The sequence below is a fragment of the Chinchilla lanigera genome, unplaced genomic scaffold (assembly GCF_000276665.1).
Source record: "Chinchilla lanigera isolate Chin_1 unplaced genomic scaffold, ChiLan1.0 scaffold00021, whole genome shotgun sequence".
NCBI lineage: Eukaryota > Metazoa > Chordata > Mammalia > Rodentia > Chinchillidae > Chinchilla > Chinchilla lanigera.
In genome coordinates, this window is record NW_004955422.1 from 10,247,905 (window position 1) to 10,268,479 (window position 20,575).

Consider the following 20,575-nt stretch of genomic DNA (forward strand, 5'->3'; position numbering starts at 1 on the left):
AAGTGCCCTTGTTAGATAGTAATTTTAGATCCTCAAGGTTTTTGTTATCTTGGGCCAGAAAATTTTATTCACAGATGGATCACACTGTGTATTGTAACACTTTTTGCTTTCTCTGGATTTAATAGAGGTGTCCCTTCTCCCTTGTTTAGTATTCTATGTATTTCTCACTAGCCCGAATGTAGTCTTCCCCAGCTTTATGAAACTCCTCTTAATGCATTTAAATCCAGTAAGTATTCTATGGATTTTAATATGGAGAATCTCTCACTAAGCCATAGACTCAGTCTAGACCAGTTTGGGTCTCCCCAGCCCTGTGATGCAGTACCCATGTTGTGGTGTGGCCCTTTATCTTCATCCTGAATGGACACTGCCTGTCTCTTCCTCTATGGTTGGGGCCTCAACTTCCCAGTTCCCATGTCTTTCTTTTTATTAGTTCACTCCTTTGGTTTTGGTAAAGCAAAAGACTGCATGAAAATAATTTCTTTTTTACCAGTTCTTTTTGTGTGTGTGTGCGCCAGGAACTGAACTCAGGATCTTGCACTTGCCGGACAGGCACTTGTACTGCTAAGCTAGATCCCCAGCCAAGGCAAAAAGTATAAATGCCCGAACAGGGACTTGAACTCTGGACCCTCAGATTAAAAGTCTGATGTTCTACCGACTGAACTATCCAGGCACTCTTTAACCGTTTCTGAAGATGCCTCTATGGTACAGCGTTTAAGCTGAACTTCTTTGCTTGAGGACTGTATCCTTATGTCCAAAGAATGGCCTGTGCCATTCTGATTCTTGAGTCTACATATAGACCTATTTTTACTCTGTATTTTTAAAATGTCCTCTCTCTAGGGAAACTTGTAGGGTTTTCCCTCACAATGCTCTGAAATGTCACAGTGATGCTCGCTGTCCTTCACAGACAGGGGCATTCGGTGAAACCTCCTCTATTTGAAAAATGTTGATATTTGATTCAGGGGAAACTGTTTCTCCATCTCTCCATTTTTCTCTCCTCTCTCCAGAGTATTTATTATTTAGAAGTAAACCTCGCAACCAGGTCCTCGATTTTCCTTATCTTTTCTATCTCATTTTCTTTGTGTTCTTCCATGTTCTGGGATGCACCCTCAGCTTTATATCCACATATTTTTAGGCATTACACTTCTACGAGTTCTTTTCTCAAGTTCCCTGCTCCTATAGCCCATTTTCTCCATGATGCCCTTCTCTGTGTGTATATGTGTGAATGCATGTGCCCGTCACATCCATGTTGTCTTCCATATTCTAGGTTTTTCAATGTCCAGTGGTCCCTGGCTGACCACCCATCTTCAAATTTGGGCTGCTAAGAAGCTCCTGGCTGTGGGCTTGTTGACTGTGACCTTCTCCAGAAAGTAGTTTGTTCGGCTATTTTACCGGAGAGATTCAATCCCTTAAACTGGTGGCTTTCCCCACCAAAGAGCCTTCTAAACCCCTGCTGGGAGGTCCAGGGGCCTGACTGGGTGTGTGGGAACTAACTTAAGGGAAAAGGTTAGTAGTTTCAGTCCATTATGTCAATTTACACCAAATTCTGGTTTCCAGAAAGAAATGTCCATCCTGAGCTGTGCTTGGTACCTAGTATTCCAGAGACCTTCCTGACCTTCCAGGGCCCTTGCTTGGCTATGTAAGGTCAAGAAGAGATCTGAAAGTGGGATATTTCTGAACATCGCCTCTCTTTCCAGAGTTAGCTCATGCTGCAATTCCCAGGCCTTCTGGAAGTGATCTGATTGCTTCTTGGTTCACTTGAGCACCAGATGGATTCTATTTTTCTGAGCCCACTAAGTCCATTTTTGTTCATCTATTTATTCTTCATTATCCATGCTTTTATTGCTGTTTTTCTTTCTCCTCTTCTGTGTCTTTATTGGTTTACCCTTTAAAAAGCCAGCTTAGTGGACTTTTTAGGAGGAAACTGAGGAAAGGAAATGTGTGTGCCCAAATTGCCATTTTTAAATTTTTAAATTTTAAAGGTAAGCAATTTTATCACTTACTCCCCTGAGTCCCATCATTTACTTCCTGGAATCATAGAGAGCACCTGGATGTTCAGGTAATGACACTGGTGGGGGTTCTGTGTTGTGGCTACTGATTTCTCCAAGGTGTGGGGCATACTGTAGTGTGAAATGAACTCAAGGCCAAGAGTTGGAAAAGGGGGGTTAATTGCAGCTCTGATTCCTACCCATCGTTATCCTCGGTCTCACTGTAGCCTCGGGATAATCACCACTGGCCCTGCGTACTTCCAGGGTTCTTAGCAGGATCAAACAGGATAACGACGGTAAAAGCACTTCAAAAAGCATAAAACACTACAGAAACACAAGGCTTTGCTATTACTTAGAAACTTCACTTTCATCTCCTGAAATCCAATCTAAAGTTACCTTGGTCTGTCTCTGGGAGAAAGGCTTTTGTCCAGCAATCATACAAACCTTCTTTGTAACACTAAAAACAATGTCCTCTGATTGCACAGAAATGTGTGACACAGATAACATTTCTCAGCCCACCAACACTGTCCAATTAGTTGCCAAAGCCAGCTGGGTTCCACATCCCCCTAAAAAAACACAATCAGAATCCAAGATGGTATGCTGAGGAGGGATGTGGGAGACCAGACTCTTCTCTTGGGAGTTTGTTCTACAAAAGGTCTGGATTATGGATTATGGATTATGTGGATTATGTGGATTATGTGTCTATCTTGAGTGAGGTTAGAGGTATAAGGCAAAGAGTGGTTAAATGTCTAAGTGAGGGATATGTTATAGTCAGTGGAAAAGAATGGGGTTGGTAGCACTACAAATAGTGTCATAAAAAGATGCCGACTGTATATTAAGTGATCAAAACAAGATGTGGAACCACAGGTATGCTTCTATTCTATAGCAAAAAAAATCCTTGTATCTGTGTAGGTATTTATTATATACTTATATATTATATATATATGTATATAAGAAGTCAGGTTGCATTTTCTGTGAAGTACAGTGGTGATTTCTGGTAAAGAGGACAGGGGTATGAATGGGATTTTGTATTTTACTTTATATAGCTCTGGGCAGTCTGGTATTTCTCATAAAGTGTATATGTTATTTCTGATCGTAAAAAGAAAAGATTAAATGTCCATTAAAGGAGTGAAAAGGAAAATGGAACCTGGAAAATTATCTGCTTATTTTTTTCAAGTAAGGCAATAAAATAAATACACTTAAATATTTCAAGTAAACAGCTAGGGAAAGATGGGTGGTGGACAGGAGGTAAAGAAAGGGGCCTAGGATCCACTGGCAGGAGTTGAGGGCAGGTCACACACATGCCCTAGGGACATGCAAACAAATGTCTTTCCTCCCAGCTGATAATGGCAAATGGATCACCACTGGGCCATGACAACCACCTGTATGTCTATTCAATCTCCACTATCAACATGAGTGAGGAGAACTCTTTTCTAAATCTCCACACAATAAAATGAACACCTCTTGAGTGTACAGTTCATGACCTTCTGAAAAATGTATGATCTCAGTATTATGGTTTAGATCTAGAATGCCCCCTAACAGGCTCATGTTCACAGGTGGGGCTTTTGGAAGGTAACCGGATCAGGGAAATGCTCTACTCATTAGTGGGTTGATCCACTGGTGAGTTATAGCTAATGTGCTGGTAGGAAGTAGGGCCCTGGTTGGAAGAGGTACACCACTGGGGGTGTGCTTTTGGAGGGTGTATCTCCCCCGCTGGCTTCTCCCTGCTCTCTCTGCTTCCTGGCTGCCATGAAGTGAGCTGCTCTCCTTTGACATGCCCTTCCACCATGCTATTTCTTTCTTGGAACTAACAGACCATGCACTGAGTCCTCTGAAACTGTGAGCCCAAAGAAATTCCTCATCTGTTAAGTTTTGGGTATTACACACTTTGTTCCTGTGATAGGAAAGTGAGTAATACACCCAAGCATTCATTTTTAACAAAATCTCTTACTTATAGACAGATGCGTGGATCTGTAGGAGGTGAATTTACTAAGTCATGGTCAAGGGATGTGTGGGTGCTTAAGTTGGGCTTCACAGCCAATCCATCTCACTAACCTTGAACCAGGACCTGCCTGGTGGTATTGAGTCTTCTCCCTACATTTCCTAGAGACTTCCTGGTTCTGTGTAGTCCTAATTTGGGTGTCTCCCAGCTGAATGGCTCACATGTTTCCTGGCAGTGAACATGACAATTATAGACCACACATGGAATCAGTCTGGCAAAAGCATACAGGGCTGAAACGCTCCTTGGAGGTGGACCAATTCTCTCAAAAAGGCTGTGTACAATGGTTAATTTCTGTTTTCCAAATGAGAGCTGGTAGCTCGTGTGACTCACTGGGACAAGGGAGTAATTTTGAAGGTGTTATCAGTATTCACATACAATCTCTCTGGGCCAGCATAATAGTCATAATACCCCATGGGTACTGAATGCTTCCTATACATCAAGCATTATATTACAAGCACATCATATGATTTATCTTTACAACATGGGATAAGTACTACTATTCTCTACTTCATTGATGGGCAACTCAGGCAAAGGATATGAGGAACTTGCCAAAGGTCACAGAATGAACAAGTGTGAGAAGTGGACTACAGAGCCTGCTCCTGTCTGCAGGCAACCTTTCCGCCCATTTGAGGAAGACCAGGAGCACTAGGACAGACTCACTACAGTAAAAGTATTACCTTCTGACTTCCTGGTCATTGCTTTCTCTGCAAAGGCTCTGGTATCCCTGTCTAATGCATAAAAATGTCAAGCCTATCTTTCTTCTAAAGAGGTAAATATACAATCATTTCTTATAGTGGCTGGGCCACAAAGAGGTCTGTTAGTTCTGTCTAGACACAAAACCAACAGAGCATGAGGCATAGCCATGCTTTACAGCCAAAGATTTTTTTTTTATCTTGTTTATTCTTTAAGGAGTTGGTTGATAAATCAGGCTTCACAGGTGGAGAGGACTGTGTGTTTCCAAGACTTTCAGGAGCAGAGTGAAAGGGAAGCAATACCGTGACAAAGAGAAGCATCCTTTAGAATCCGTGGCAATCTTCCCTCAAGAGGCCAATTAATCCATTTGAAGGAATCATGAAAACGAAAGTGATGGAGCCTAGGTACACATGCTGCCCACCCACTTTTCAATGGTAGACCCTGGAGGATTCTTTCTAACTGGCATTCATCAGTCTCTTCAGTGAATACAAGCCACTCCGTGACACTGCCTCAATCAAATGCATATGGGGATCGTCAGAGGGATGATCAGCCCAAACACATCTCACCAGCTGTAGGTCCTACTCCCCAAATTCTCAGCAGCCAATGTTTGTCTCACTTTATGGTATCCCTCCTGCCTCCTTCTAAAAGTAGTTTGATCTGTTTTTGTTGCATGAGCTAACTGGTGCTCTGAGGCCTGGATTATCTTGTTTGAGGTACCTGGAGACATCCTAGGGAGAACAGAGTTGGGTGAAGGTCAGTAAAGTGTCCTTCTGATCAGCAAGTCAGAGTAGAGCTTTAGTTCTATCCTTTCAATCTTGTGGACTAGCATGGACAGAGGAAAGATCTTTGAATTCTAGAGCAGACACTTGGAGTTCTGGTAACTTGGAGGATTATAAATGCAAACCAAGTCACTTATTAGAAAAGAATAACTTACAATTCTGGAGTAAAATATTTCTAAAAGTATTTTAATATCATTGAAGAGGTGACAAAAGAAAGGTAAGCACGTGGAAAACCAAGGGTAATAAAAGTTGGACCAACTTGATTCTATTTTGCTAAAGATGGAGAAGATCAGAAGTCAAGCTGTAAAGCCTGCCCAAACTGGGAAGTCTAAAGGAGGCCCTCCCTCAGGCTTGGCCCCCAAGAGCTAACTCTTAGGGTGAGAATGAACCAGAAGCAAATCTCCTCCTCCCCTTGCCCAGGGGATTGCAGGAAATGTCTTTGTAAGAGGCACAGTGAAAAATGTGGAAGAATATGTCAACATGGGTGGTCCTTCTGTGGGCTGTGTACCTTGGCTTCCATTAGTTAGAGGTCAAAGGAACCTTATAAATTTGGTTTGAAGTGGTATGAACTGCTAGCACCTCCAGGCCTTCAGAAGTAAGCATTTTTTTTCATAGCCCTCAACAAATCCCCACAAAGCACAGCCAAAGACAATGCACAGTCAAAATATCTAGCACCTGAGGGAAATGGAAATACCATGAGTAGACTGGAGAAGTAACGGACACCAGAAACAGACACAAAAAGACTTCAGCTACTAAAGTTGCCAGACCAAATCCTAACAGGTTACTTTTATTGAGAAATGAAAAGAAAAACTTAAATCCATCCACTGGTGGAGAATAGTGAGCTATTTTAAAAACGATGAAACATATTTGAAGAAAGAACCAAACAGAACACATAGAAGTGAAAAATACTTTATCTAAATTGAGAAACTCAATGGGCCAGTTTAATAGTAGATTAGACACAGATGAAAAGGGAATAAATGAACTGAAAGATCACTCAGGAGGAATTATTTAGAAGTTAGCAGGGAGAGATGCAAAGAGATGGAAAAGAAGGACACAAAGTTAACAGGCACTACGTAAATGTTGTAAAGGAAATTCAAACCATGGTGTTCAATAGAATCACTCCTGGTGTTTATTACAACACAAATAGCATTAGGGCCCTGGAATCTAGGTTGTAAAATCCTATTGGTTTTGGTGCTTAGAGATTAGGTTGAGCTGTGGGAATACATAACATTAGTAAGTATGGAGGCTGTCCACGCTTGAGAAATCCTGGAATAGACAAGTTAGGATAGCAAACTTAGGAAGTTAATTTTCTTTTTGTTCAAACTAGACTTAAGGTTTCCTACTCTTATTAACTGCGCCCTTCTCAGCCACAGTACCTGGATAGTATTATTCCTTGTATTATGGCCAACAATTTTTAGTTTAATTCAACAGAGTTTAGACAGGAAAATAAAAGTATGTTTTGAATATGTTACCAAAGGAGATAATCTTTTGCAAAGCAAGTATTCATCCCTTAGGGTTTTTTTTGAGTTGATAAAAAAATGTATTACCTTTGCTTATATTGAGCTTTGATAAAATGCATGCTGCTTGTCTTTCATTCATTCCAACCTGTTATGGGTGTCTCTCAAAAGCTTGCTACTAGTGGGTCTCTATCTATAGATTTTGTGTCTATAGTGGATCACTTCTCTTTTTCAGGTCTCACCTTGGGCATCCCATCCTCCACATTTCCAAGGGTACGTAGCAAGTGCTAGGCTCAGCACAGTGTCTGATACACTTAAGAGCTCAAAAACTAGCAGCTATTATTATTAAGTGATGAATCCACTTTCAGACTTGTAGCCTCAACCTCAGAAGCACTCCAAATACCTCATGTGTCTTCCAAGATGACAACTCTTGACACAACTGTCTCAGTCTGACTCCTTTGCTTAACACTTAATGTCAGGCTCCACTTGTGTCTAAAAAAACCTAAAAGCTGTCACTTATAAACTGAGATGCATGGCCCCTGGCCACGCCTGCAATGCCTTCATGAAGACGCAGAAGATGATAAATGATGGCCCTGCGGTTTTCTATCAGTCTTCCCTGCAGAGTGGGAAGAGCATACAAGAACTTGTGCAGGCAGCTGACGGTGGCTGGCAGTGGTTCCCAGTGCCCACTCCAGGGGAAGGGGTGAGGGCTTGGGAGACTTCTGAGACCAAATAGAGCAGGTCTCTCAGGGCTGCCAAGGCATTATACAAAGCCAAAATCAGAAAGACTGAAAGTCAACCTGTCTAATAAGGAGAGCACATTGCAGTGAAAGTGAACAGGGAGAGGGAAAAAACAAAAAAAAGAAAACAACTCTTGAATTGATGCCCCCAAATTGGAGCCTGGCAGGAGAACCAAATTCAGAAAGTCTCTCAAAAGTGCTGTTGATGCTGTGATTTAAAAATAAGGTGAATGTTTACAAAATTTTTAAAAGAATGGATTGCAATAAAAGACATACTGCCATTAATCCCATGCAGAATACTCCCTCTCACTTCCAGCACACTTATCCCACCATTCTTTCTACTTTCTGAAGCAGTTCTGGAAGTCCTCTTTCCTGAGTGTCTTTAGCTATACTGTTGTAGCTGTCTCCGTGTTCAGAATGGATTCAAACTATTTACCTTTCATGGCCATTTTGACTTTTGGGAAGAGCCAGAAGTTGCACAGTGCCAGATCCAGTGAAAACGGTAAGGGCACAACATAATATTGAGGAGCCTGCCTTTCCTTTGGATGGCACTCAATTGCAGCATTCACTATATTTTTACCGCATCTTGTAAAGACACTCATGAAAAAGGCTTTCAGAACTGCTTCAGAAAGTAGCAAAAACAACTGCGGAAGTGTGTTCAAGGAGATGAACAGTATTCTGCAGAGGATTAATGCTAATTTGTTCTTTACGGTAACACATTAAAGAAAATTTAAATATTCACTGTATATTTTTATCATACTTTATATTTCTACCTACACCCTAAGTCTGTATATTACTGTACATTATATTTCTACCTACACCTTGTCTGTATATTACTGTACATTACATTTCTACCTACACCCTGTCTGTATATTACTGTACATTATATTTCTACCTACACCTTGTCTGTATATTACTGTACATTACGTTTCTACCTACCCTGTCTGTATATTACTGTACATTATATTTCTACCTACACCCTAAATCTGTATATTACTGTGTGTGTGTGTGTGTGTCTTTAAGCTCTCAAACCCACAAGGCTTTATACTCTTGAGGGACGGCAGCATTGTATAGTTTCAGACCTCATCAGCAAATGGCTAGATCAGGAGCAACAACTTCACATGCAGGATACAATGCCACCCAGTGACCCTTTCCAAGTAAGAGGAATGTGCAGCTTCCTCTCCTCTAAAGCTGATCAATTTCTCTTCCTTAGCTGTCCTCACTGCAAGGATTTGTTACCAGCTATCTCTACTGCCTCAGTCTAGATTAACTTCTCCCTTCTGTTATCTGCAGGCTCAGATCAGTGTCAAGGCCAAAGTCAGGGAGGGAGAAAAGGAGGTGTGATAAGATGTTTCCTAGCAGCTAAGATCACTCAGGCTGACATTGTATTTCTGACGCTTCTGGTTATTGTCTGAGGTAAGGTGGTGCATGTATATACAGAAGAGATGGAGAGTTACTTCCGTCCCTCCTTCCAGCCTTCTTCTTAACAATTTAATGACACTGTACATTTTCACAGTGTTACCCAACCATCAATAATTGAGCAACTTTCAAAACAATGTTGGGCTGTCTTCTCCAGGGAGAAGGGAAGCTGTAATTAGAAATATGGCAGTCTACCCAAAGAGGCCACATTTAATTAGTGGTCCATTTTAATTTAATTTAGGGAAGGTCTCTATAAAACAGTTCCTAGCCAACCCCACAATCAGAGATGCCAGAGAGGTTTCAGAAGGCTCCCTCCTGAAAGTCGAGGTTGCTGGCTGCCAGGACAAAGTCTCCAGCTGGGGTTCTGTGGTCTGAAGATCTGTGCTTGAGTCCCTGTCCTCACCAGCCTGTGGCCCTCGGAAAGGACCTCACCTGACTCAATTTCTTCATCTGGAAACTGGAGAAATAAGGTTGACCAGAGGATTGCTGTGAACGATGCTTAGCCAGCACCTACTAGCTCAGAGCCTGGTATGCACTAACATATGGCACAACGTTAGCTGCAAAAAACCGAGGGACAATTTTAACAATAATTACTGCTGAGGAGCAAGGAAGGTTTATTTTTTTCACCTCAGTTCTGTACTTAGTTTTCTTTTGCCATAAGTATATGTTACTTTTATAGTTAAAGGAAAGTAGTTATTTTATTAGAAGGTACACACTATTGCGGGGGATCCTGATTAGGCTAAAAAATTAATACCGAACCAGGCGAGGTGATACATATCTGTAATCCTAGTTACCCAGAAAGCTGGGTGGGAGGATGGCTGAAGCCCAAGAGTTTGAGACTAGTTTGAGACCTTGTTTCTAAATAAATAAAATAAAATAAAATAAAATAAAATAAAATAAAATAAAACAATACCAACAGGGATGACGGTTTCCAATCTGTGTTGGAGATTGGCTACCAAGGCCACACTGAATTTCAAGGGACAGGAAGTCCTTGGCTATGTTCTGATATTTCTTTGCAGTATGACTCACCTTCGTCTCTGTGGCTCTATTCTCCCCTTTCTTCAGACCAACAACCTCAGTGTCATCCTTGACTGTACTCTCCCACTCTCCGTGAAATCACGAGCAATTCCCACTGACCCTACCTGTAAACCCTACGCTGTACCGATTGCTCCTCTCCACTCCTTCTTTCCTCCCTGGTCCTCATGAACTCGCTTTCCTTCCTGGATTGTGGCAACAGCCTCCTCCTGACTTTCCTGCCCCTTACCACTGCTCTCTGCAGCCTGCCCTCAACACTGCAGCCAGGGAGAGTTTGAGAAGACCTGAGTCGGATCACATTAGAGCTCAACACCCTCCACTGGCTTCACCTCCTCAGGGAAGACGCTGGATGTTCCTTTTGCTTTAGAAGACTTGGCCATCTGGTTCCTACCGCTTCTCCACTTGGCCTCAGTTCCCCACTACCCTTCCCCCTTACTCTGCTGTAGCCTCGAAAGGGGTCCTTGTGTTTCCCCCTATATTTGTAGTCTGTCTAGACTAGAAGCCCACTGAAGGCAGGGATTCCTGCTCATTTTGCTTACTGATGCACATCCAGCATCTAAAACAGTGTCTACTAGGGAGCAAATGCTCAACAGCATATATTGAGTCAACAGCACCAAAAAACTCTGACACTCTGAGCCGGTGGTGGCGAACCTACGGCACGCATGATGCAGTGGGCTGTTTGTATCACTGAAAGCACTCAAAGGTTTGCCATCACTGCTCTAAGATAACCAGCACTGCTGTAGAGTCCCCTGCAACATGGTTCTCTGGGCCACAGCAGTGATGGGGTCCACAAAGCCCAGCTGGAGAAGAGTTGCCTGCTCAGGATGGAGGGACATCAAACAATGCTGTGAATGAGGAAAATGACTGCGCACGGAGGAAGGAAGACTCACTCAGGACAGGCATGCGAAATTGGATGTGGCACTTTGGGAATGCCGCTGACCCTCACTGCATCTATTCTGATCTAAGGCCTGGGCTGGCTATGTTACACACGCTCTTTACTTAATTCCTCTCATAGCATGAAAAAGCAAATATGGTTCCATACTACAGTTAAGGAGGCTGCCGGGGTCTGTACAACTAGGAAACTGAACCAGATTTGAACTCAGAGCCATTTGGTCACTATCCCAAGGGTTCCCAAGGAGTGTCCTCACAGCAACAAACTTCTGAGACACCTGTTTAAAATATGGGTTTTAGGGTTCTGTCCTTTGATTCAGAACCTCCAGGGATGTGGCCTAAGAAACTGCTTAGTGCATTCCCTGAGACTCTCACATCTGCCAAGGCATTCTGCCTCTCTGCCTCATCACCGTTCTAGTGAAAAGAAAAAAATGAAAGCTGACGTTGGGGTTCAGAAAGTGATACCCCTAAATATGCTGTTTTGGACTTCAAACTGAAAGCCCCCAGGAGCAGCAAATATAGGGAAGGATTCTATCTGGAGTTCTCTTATCTAGCTAAAGAGTGGATCCACCAAAAAGGAACACAAAGACCTTCCATCTTCTTACTGAAATTTCATTAACCAAGGAAGATTAAACTCCCATCACACAGGAGGAGCTGAAAATCAAATATCACACCCAGAGCCCAGAAGAACTTTGTTCTAGGTCACTGACTATTCTCCAGCCTCATCCTGCTCCTGAGAAATCACCTATTCCACGCTAAAACTGCCTGCAGCACTCCCAACCCGCTCCTCTCTCCCTGGTGAGGAGGGTATTTAAACCTTTGCCATCTGGTCTTGCTTTGAGTTTCATATTTTGTGTAGTTCCCCTACACATCTGCATGTTAATAAATGTATATGCCCATTCTCCTAGCAGACTCAGTTACTAAATCCTGAGTGTTCCTACACTACAAACAGCTAGGCCTTGCCATGTTAAGAGTTCAACCCAGTTCTCTATTAAGGAAGGTTATGGCAGCTAAGGCAGATGTCCCATAGCCTGGTGACATGGAACTCTCTTGCTTCACTTCATCTCACGAAGCTTACCATCAAATAAGGAACATATAAAGACAAGCAAGAGTCAAGAAATAGCAGAACAGGATTTGAACTCAGGTCCACTTGTTAACTGCACCAAGTGGTCTAACTAAATGTGGGGAAAGGAATACCTATTAAATACTGTGGCTATTCATAAGCAAAAGGGATGGACTCTGGCTTAAAAGGGAGAAAGAGCACATGATTCATGAGGTAGGTGGATCTGAAATGGGTCTTAAAGTAGAGAACCAATTTTTAGCAAGTGGAAATAGAGAAAAAATATTCTGAGCTGGGTATGGTGGCACATGCCTGTAATCCCAGCACTTCGGGAGGTCAAGGCAGGACGATCACAAGATCACAAGTTTCGCCCAGTCTGGGCCACTTAGCAAGATCCTGTCTCAAAAAATAAGAAAGGGTTGGGTGTGTAGCACTGTGAAGGTCCTGGGGCTGAACCCCCAGTACACCAAAATTAATCAATCAATCAAAAATAAAAGAAGACTGTCATTGAAGAGAAACAGTATCGGCCCGTGGAAAGTGGGCAATTACAAGGTCCATTTGGAGAGTGATAATAATCCAGTTTTGCTAGGTCACAGGGTTGGAAAGTGAAGCCCACTGCTGTCCGATGCAGAGCGATGAACATCAGGTTGAGAAGCTTACATTTAACCCTGGGGATTCTGGGAAGGGATCTGAGTGGGGAAGTTAACAATGAAGATGAGACTGGGAAAAGTCAGCCTGACGCTGCCTGTAGGATGCGCAAACCAATGGCGGAACGAGGAGGTGGGAACCAGTGGGCGGCTGAACCATGAAGCTCAAAGAAAGCTCATGCTTTCCAGGGGGAGCTTCTGGGACACAGGAAGAGAGAAGGACAGGAAAATGAGGTCCTGTGCTGGAAAGGAACGGAAGGGACCCAAAGTGGGCAGCTTTAACCTTCTTTATGAAGAGGGAAGTCCAGGCTTCTACAGTCTGTGGCTGGGGGACTGAGAACCAGGGGGTTTAAAACTGGGGTAGTTGGGCTGGGGAGGTAGCTCATTGGTATAGCGCTTGCTCTACCACTGCATGCACGAGGCCCTGAGTTTAATCCCCAGTGCCACAAAAACACAAAAACAAAAACAAACCTGGGGTAGTAAATGGGACATCAATTCAAAAGGAGACCCATAAGAAAATTTTGTTTTGCCTCATTTCTAATAATGGTCCTGCTCCTGCTGGATAACCATGGTTTGCACTGCTCCAAAATCAGTAATTATCAAGACTCTTCCTGGGGAGTCAAACAGCAAGACAAGTCCACAGTGGGAACAGAGTTACTCGTTAGACTCATACATCCCTTAGCGAAGGAGACGTCTTCTGAGAAGAGTGTAGTTAGGTGATTTCATCATGGAACATGACGGAGTGAATGGAACACAGTCCAGTTGGGACAGGTCCGTCACTCAGTGTGGCCTCTTGATGCAGTCCAGAGACGTAGTAGACATGATATCCACAAGGCTGCTGCCAGCATAATGTTGCATGCTCTTATGGTAAACTTTTGAAAGTATGCAGAAGAAGTACATTCTAAAATAAATGATAAAAGTATAGCATAGTAGATACTTAAACCAGTAACAGTTGTTTATCATCACGTACTACGTACATGGGGTACGTAATTGTGTGTGCTGTATGTTTATTTGATCTGTTTATGAGCATCGCCATAAACCCACGAGTAAAGTGTTGTGCTGCGACATTATCAGGGCTATGATGTCATCAGGCAACAAGAAGTTTTCAGCTCCATTATAAGCTTATGGGATCACTGTCTAACTAATATGCTGCAACCCTGACCTGAACATCGTTACGAGCCAACAACTTTATGTTCCTCTTTACCACCGTACTTCAACCTGAGCGTGAAAACTCTCTCAAAAGCATCATTGTCAAAGAACCATGTAGCCCGTGGTCTGTCTGAAGTCCACCACCAGGCAATCCTGAGAGTGATCTTAATTTGATGAATTAGACAGTCAAGAAATCACATGAATGGGAAATCTGATTTCTCCATGCTATCACTTTTAAGAAGGACTCAACTTTTCCAGGGTTATTTATTTTCTTGCCACCAGTTTTTTTGCTTGATACTTCTGGCTGAAGTTGAAGCCGTTGGTTTAAATTAGTTGTAAGCCACACACACGCGTGCACGCGCGCACACACACACACACACACACCTGTTGCTGCAAAGGGGGACGAGTGACATTTTCGGCTTAGCTTTCCAGTGCAGGCTACCCTATTGATCAGAACTGACATTTACTTAAACATTCCCTAGCAGAAAACCTCCTGATTCTATCTCCTTCTGAAAATACCAACAAATATGCCTGAGGCAGGGGCAAAAAAAAAAAAAGAAAACCCAGAATAAAATCATCTATTCTTTCTCCTACAACCACACTGCTTTGTTAATATAATAACTTTAATTATTTCTTTGGTTCTTGACAGGGTGCATTGTTAGTTTAACCCTCGCCCAGTATCGATTCTCTTCTTGTTAAAAACAAGCATGAGTAAGGCATCAAAAATTGCCTGCTCAGGCTTCTTGCACTGCTGGGAGATTATATCACGCATATTAAACCTGGACAGCATTTAGGCTAAAGCAATCTTAACTTTATGATCTTGTTGGTTTTTAAAGCAAATATTAATGAAATATGCATTACTGATGGCAAATGACAAACCCAGTGGGATACGTTTTAATTAGTATTAGTTTGCTCAAAGAAGAGTAAATTTAACTCTGCCTCATGTGTCACCAGCTACAGTGCAGCGTGAAGTCAGGGCAAGAGGAGAAAGTAGAGAAGGAGACAGACAAGCTTCCCACACCAACACGGAATCCAGGGAGGGGACAAGGGGCCCCTGGCCAATCCATTTCCAGCCACAGTGGCTGTTAATTGCTCTTCCATGATGAAACACTTTTTAGACCCTGGGTCCAGCTTTAAAGGTAGCACAGTACCAATGAAGTCAAGCATGTGGCCCTATATCGATGTTCTTCATCTTGCCACTGCCCCTTATTACTTAGGATAGTGTATTGGTTCCCTAGGGTGGCTGTAACAAAGCACCACAAACAGGTCACTTAAAACAACAGGAAAAGGTTCTTTCACGGTTCTGGAGGCCAGAAGTTCCAAACGATGGTGTCAGCAGAGCCTTGCTCCCTCTAAAGGTTCCAGGGAAGCATCCTTCCCAGCTGCATCCTAGCTCCTGATAGTTCCTCAATCACTGCTCATGGGTGTATTACTCCAACCTCTGCTTCTGTCTTCATGTGGTCTTCTGTGTCTGTGTTTCTGTGTTCAGCTTTCCTTCTTCCGACCAGGGCCAGTTCACCCCTCCTTAGGCAACCTGGTGGTGCTCTGCTTCCAGGAGGTCACTATATTGATGCTGAACTTAGTGCGGTCACCTGATCGGCATAGTGCACTGCAGCGCAGAACTCCTGGACTCAAGTGGTCCTTTCACCTCAGCTGGGACTACAGATGCACACCACCATGCCCAGCAGATTTCCTTCTTAAAGGCACACCAGTTATGTAAATACAATATGACTTTGTTGTGATGTTTAGCTTTATGTATCAACTTGCCTAGGCTAAGGTCCTCAGCTTTTAAGGTATCAGTCTAGATGCTGCTAAGAAGGTATTTCTTTAGATGTGATTAACATCTAAATCAGGGGTCTTTGAGTAAAGTAGATAATGTGAGGACGCCTCATCCAATCAGGTGAAAGCCTTAGGAGAAAGACTGAAGTTCCTGGAAGAAAGAGGAACTCTGCCCTCAGTCTGCCTTCTGGTTTACCACTCCAACATCAGTTCCTCTGTAGGGTTCCAGCCTGCTGGCCTTAAAATCAATCCCTCTCATACCCGACTGGTTCCCTAGAGAACCCTACTACATATTCAGCCTTGCTGTATCTGCAAAGTTCCTAGTTCCAAACCAGGTCACATTCCCAGGGTCTTGGTGGAAACAAAGTTTTGGAGAATGCTCCAGAACAGTACAGATATGGTGGATTGAGTCTGGCTTTTCAAAATGGATCACAGTGGTGGCACCGCTCGGGAGTTTGTATGTCAAGAGGCATTTTCTCTGGCCCCTGAATTGGAATCTTCACTTTAACAGACCTTCGATGATTCATTACAAACTGCATTACTGTTCAAGGAGCACCGGGCTAGAAGATCATGTTTCCAACCATTTACAGTGTTTATAATAAAAGGTTTGGAGTCTAGACATTGTAAAAATCAGACATCTCTAAAATAAAAGGTCAAGGAAGAAGAACCAAAGAAAAAAGTGCAAACAGTAGGGAGTTTTGAAACAAGTCCCTTCTCTTATTCATTAGTTATACGCACCTCACCAATAGCTGAAACCAGATATGTATTCGTTAACAAATGGACAAATGAATGAAGTGGTCTCCTGCAAACAGAGAAGTTTTCCAGGAAACTAGCTTTGACTTGCGAAGAATGCCCCAAGGGGAATGAGAAAAATCTCGTTTCCACCCTCTGGGGTCCAGATCACCTTGCCGGCTTCTCGCTCATCAAGAGGCACTGCTGTGGCGATGTGCTTACTTGGTGACAGTGTTGCGCTCGGCTACCCAAGTCTTGCTCTAGGCTCCCACTATAACTCATGTCGACACGAAGAAATGTTTCATTTTCAGATCCATATGTATGAATTTTTAATGAACTGTGTCAAAGAAATCAAGTATTTTCCCCTCCACCCCCACTCTGCAGAATTATTTTGACCTTCTGCCAAACAACCATAAATCATGGGCGGCAAGAAGAGGACCAGGAATCAGGCAGGAGCCGCTGCACATGCATTAGCCAGTTAATCTCCCTCCCTCAGACCTTTACCTAGGCTGTCACAGGATGGAGAGAGGAGCGGAAGAATGGGGAGGAAGGAAGGAAGGAAAGAAGAAAGGGAGGGAAGAAGGGAGGGAGGGAGGCAGAGAGACAAACTTTGAGGACTGTAAACAGTAGGCACTCAGTGGGTAACCAATAAAAGTTGTAAGTCTGAAAAATCAAAACATAGGTCAACTTTTTTTTTTTTTTTTTGGTTTTTCTCTGGTACCAGGAACCGAACTCACGACCTTGCACTTGCCAGGCAGGCACTTTGCCGCTGAGCTAAATCCCCAGCCCCAGATCAACTTGTTTATTGCCGGAAAACAGAGCGGTCACCTCAACAATCAGAATTGGAAGAGCATTAATTCCCTGCTTCAGTAGTTTGGTTCCACATTTCTTTAAGTAAGATGATTTAGAACTGACAGAAACACAAGATGAGAGCTTTGAAAAAGTAAAATGAAAATAAATTACTTCCGTTTTCAAGAGCACTTTCTTAGAATTTCCCTGAACTATGCAAAAACATAGCAGGAGCTTCTTAAATGAAACCTCAATCAACACTTAAAAGGGAGCCGCAATATTCAAGCCACTTAGATACTGTTCCTTACCCGGCAATGCAGGAAGGATTTTTAAAATAATGATACTTTCCAATGCTGGCAAGGATGTGGTGAACATGGGGTCTGTTCAAATTGCCTGCGTGGTGTAAACAGGTATAGTCCATTTGGAAAACAATTTAGTAATATGAGCGCAAGAAGCTCTAAAACTGCTCAAACCCGGTATAAACCCTATGGAAATCTGTTCTAAGAAAGAAATCCAAAGTCTGAAAAAAAATATTTTTAAAGACCGTTAGAGCTTTGTCTATAATAACTCATTGGTAAAACCTAAATGTTTGCCAACAGGCATGCAGCTAAGTAAAATAAAAGCACATTCTGCAAACACTGAGAATGCTTATTAAGAATTTATAACAATGCAAATACTTAATGTAAGTGGGAAAAAGGTACGATGCAAACTAATAAATATTATAATTGCAAGAACAAAAAGCCTCCATTACTTACACACAGAAAAGAATATGGAAGAAAATACACCATTTGCTAATAATGATTATTTATGGAAAACAGGAAATGTGGATGTGGATTTCCCCTCTTTTATATTGTCCAAACATCCTGTAAGCAGAATGTGTACTTTTTATAATGAAAACACGATTTTACTGAGTTTTTGCAAAGCAAGTCAGCTACCTAAGTAAAATTTAAAAAGATGTCCTCTTCCACAAACAATAACAATTGAATCATGGCTAATTCAAGATGAAGCATATTTGTAAAGACTGAATTTTCTAATCTAACATCCAGATGTGGGACACAGAAGAATCTGGCTGTCTGCCTGCTCGCAGAGATCTAGCTCTGCTCACAATACTACACATAAGAAATAAAATGCACAATCAGGGCTGGCAGCTTTAAGCTATTAGACTCTAGGCTGAATCCAGTAGCTGTCACAGATGCTCATTCAGGGGAAGGGACCCACTGCGCAGGGCTGGAGAACAGACAGACGGATGGGCAGTCGTGGGTTGGGTTGGACACTGCTGCTGCCAGCGATCATCCCTGATCACAGCGTTTTCTTTTCTTGGCAATTCTGTGCACTTGAAAGCTACGGTCTGAAGCTTTTTGACCCCATTCAAGTAAAAATTTTTCCATCTGTTTCTGGAAATGAGGGCAATTTAAAGACCATATGCGTGGTGCAGAGGGGAAGGGAATCATTGTATGTGAGTGATGAGGTTATTGATATATTTTCTAAGTGGCTGACTCTTGTTCGATTTTAAATAAACCAACACTTGGGTGCCCCGACTAGGCGCGGCAGCGGGAGACGGTTTGTGGTAGGCAATTCACTCGCATCTCCGTGTGGTTCACATAAGACATCTTCACAGTGTTAATCCCCTTGAGAGTCTGTCTGAGAGCCCAGGGATGCAGCACAGCTGAGACGCACAGACTCAGTCACGACGTCAGCTCCTGTGTGACCCGGAGGATCACTAAGGGCAGCGGCGGGAAGTAACAGAGATGTCTTAATTCACTATGTCACTGGCTGCCTCTCCTCACTGGAAGCTCTAGCTCTCGTTTTTCATAATCCGGTCAGGCAGGATGCGGATCAAAGCAGTGAAAAGCGAAGCCACTTGACACTACTGGCAAGGCAGAAAAAGGGTGGAAAATCCCGGTGCCTCGTTTAATGCTCTGAGCCAGCGGACTCCAAACACGTTTATCAATAAATTTTTTTTGGACAAGACATCCCTGATATATGCATGCTGATTTACAGCATATACATGATCCCCTGTCAGTCAATGTAATTATTAGGTAGAAAGAGTTTTTAAAGGGAAAAGACAACTGCATGAACCTTAAAGAATCACCGTGCACACAGGTCCATTTGGAAAACTTCTAAATTCTGTACTCAAGTGACTGTGGTCAAGTGGGTACGGCCGAGATGCAATGTGAAAGGAAGTAATCAGAGGGAAGTCATATTTAGAAGGACCTTCACCTCTGGTTAGCAAGTATTTTACATCAGCATCCTCCTGAATCCATCTACCACACTGGGTACCCTACCTACCTTATCACACATCATATGCAAGGAGCTAAGGCCAATCCTCTTCAGCGTGGACTGGATGACCTAAATCAAACGAGGCTGAGCTATGAAACACCTCTGTGCTGTATATTAGGAACAGGGGTCTGCTGAACAGCTAGAGCGGAGAAAGCAGGGGTGGGTAGGGGAATGTTTAATTGCTGGAAGGGAAGAGATTCTTTTCAGGCTCCATTTACATCCAAGCAATCCATCTACCAATTACAAGCAAGTTCTTACCCAGACATTAAAGCAGGCAACTGCCTGTGCTGGAAACCAACCAAAACTGCTTATCTTCAACCTTCCATAATTCCAGACCTTTTCCTGAGCACCCCTGGCTTCATGCCCAGTGCATTTGCATTGCTTTCTCTGCCCCTGAATGCGGCCGCTATCGTTCACCCAGACACCAAACACCCCTGCGAACACACCACAGGCCAGGCAGTGAACAGTCTTTGTTTCAACTACCTGGGGAAGAAGAAGCTGTTTGGCCCCTTGGGTACTTATTTGTCCGGCTGAATATCCAACCGCTGAACCCCTGTGGAGAGGATCCAGCTCTAATGACACCCCTGTGTCATCCCTTGCATTTGAAATCTTCCAGAAAGGAGGACTGGTCATGGAAAGGGGAAGGAGAAAAGCTGCGAAGTTAGCCACTGCATTTTAAAATGGGAGAGTCCAGGCCGAATGGTGAATTTCCATTGCAAATCAAGCATTCACTGGACCCACCATTAGCTAAACTCAAGACCCTGGCTAACTAATTCAGTTTTGGGTGGGAAGCTACGGACTTAAGGGCCCTCGCTCGGGTCCTGTCTGAGGGGTTCACCGCTGAGGCTCCCCTTCATCCTTCATGCCGTAACTAGCACACCAAAGCAAAGGTGGGAGCAGAGCCACCGCTAACGGGGCCGCTGGTCAGTCACGTGCCCAAGGCCTATGGCCTCACCGACTCACACGCCATCGCTCTGCATTAACATTCCGTCTGAGTTCCTGCTTCACACTCAACAAGCCTATTGCAAGCTGTAAATAATGAGGCAAAGGACAGGGAAGGGTGCCAAGAAAGTTTCCTCTCACACATGGTGCACAATGACAAAACCCGTTTTAATAATGTGATCTGGAGAGGCTCGGA

At 43.2% G+C, this 20,575-nt stretch overlaps 1 protein-coding gene and 1 non-coding gene across 2 annotated transcripts in view; both read right to left on the bottom strand.

The window, feature by feature from the left end:
* Ldlrad3 (low density lipoprotein receptor class A domain containing 3) overlaps window positions 1-20,575 on the bottom strand; it is a 176,076-nt gene that overhangs the window by 41,407 nt on the left and 114,094 nt on the right. The gene's annotated exons all lie outside the window — the stretch shown is intronic.
* Window positions 598-670, bottom strand: Trnak-uuu. Its single transcript has one exon. It is a non-coding gene; the product is annotated as a tRNA-Lys (tRNA).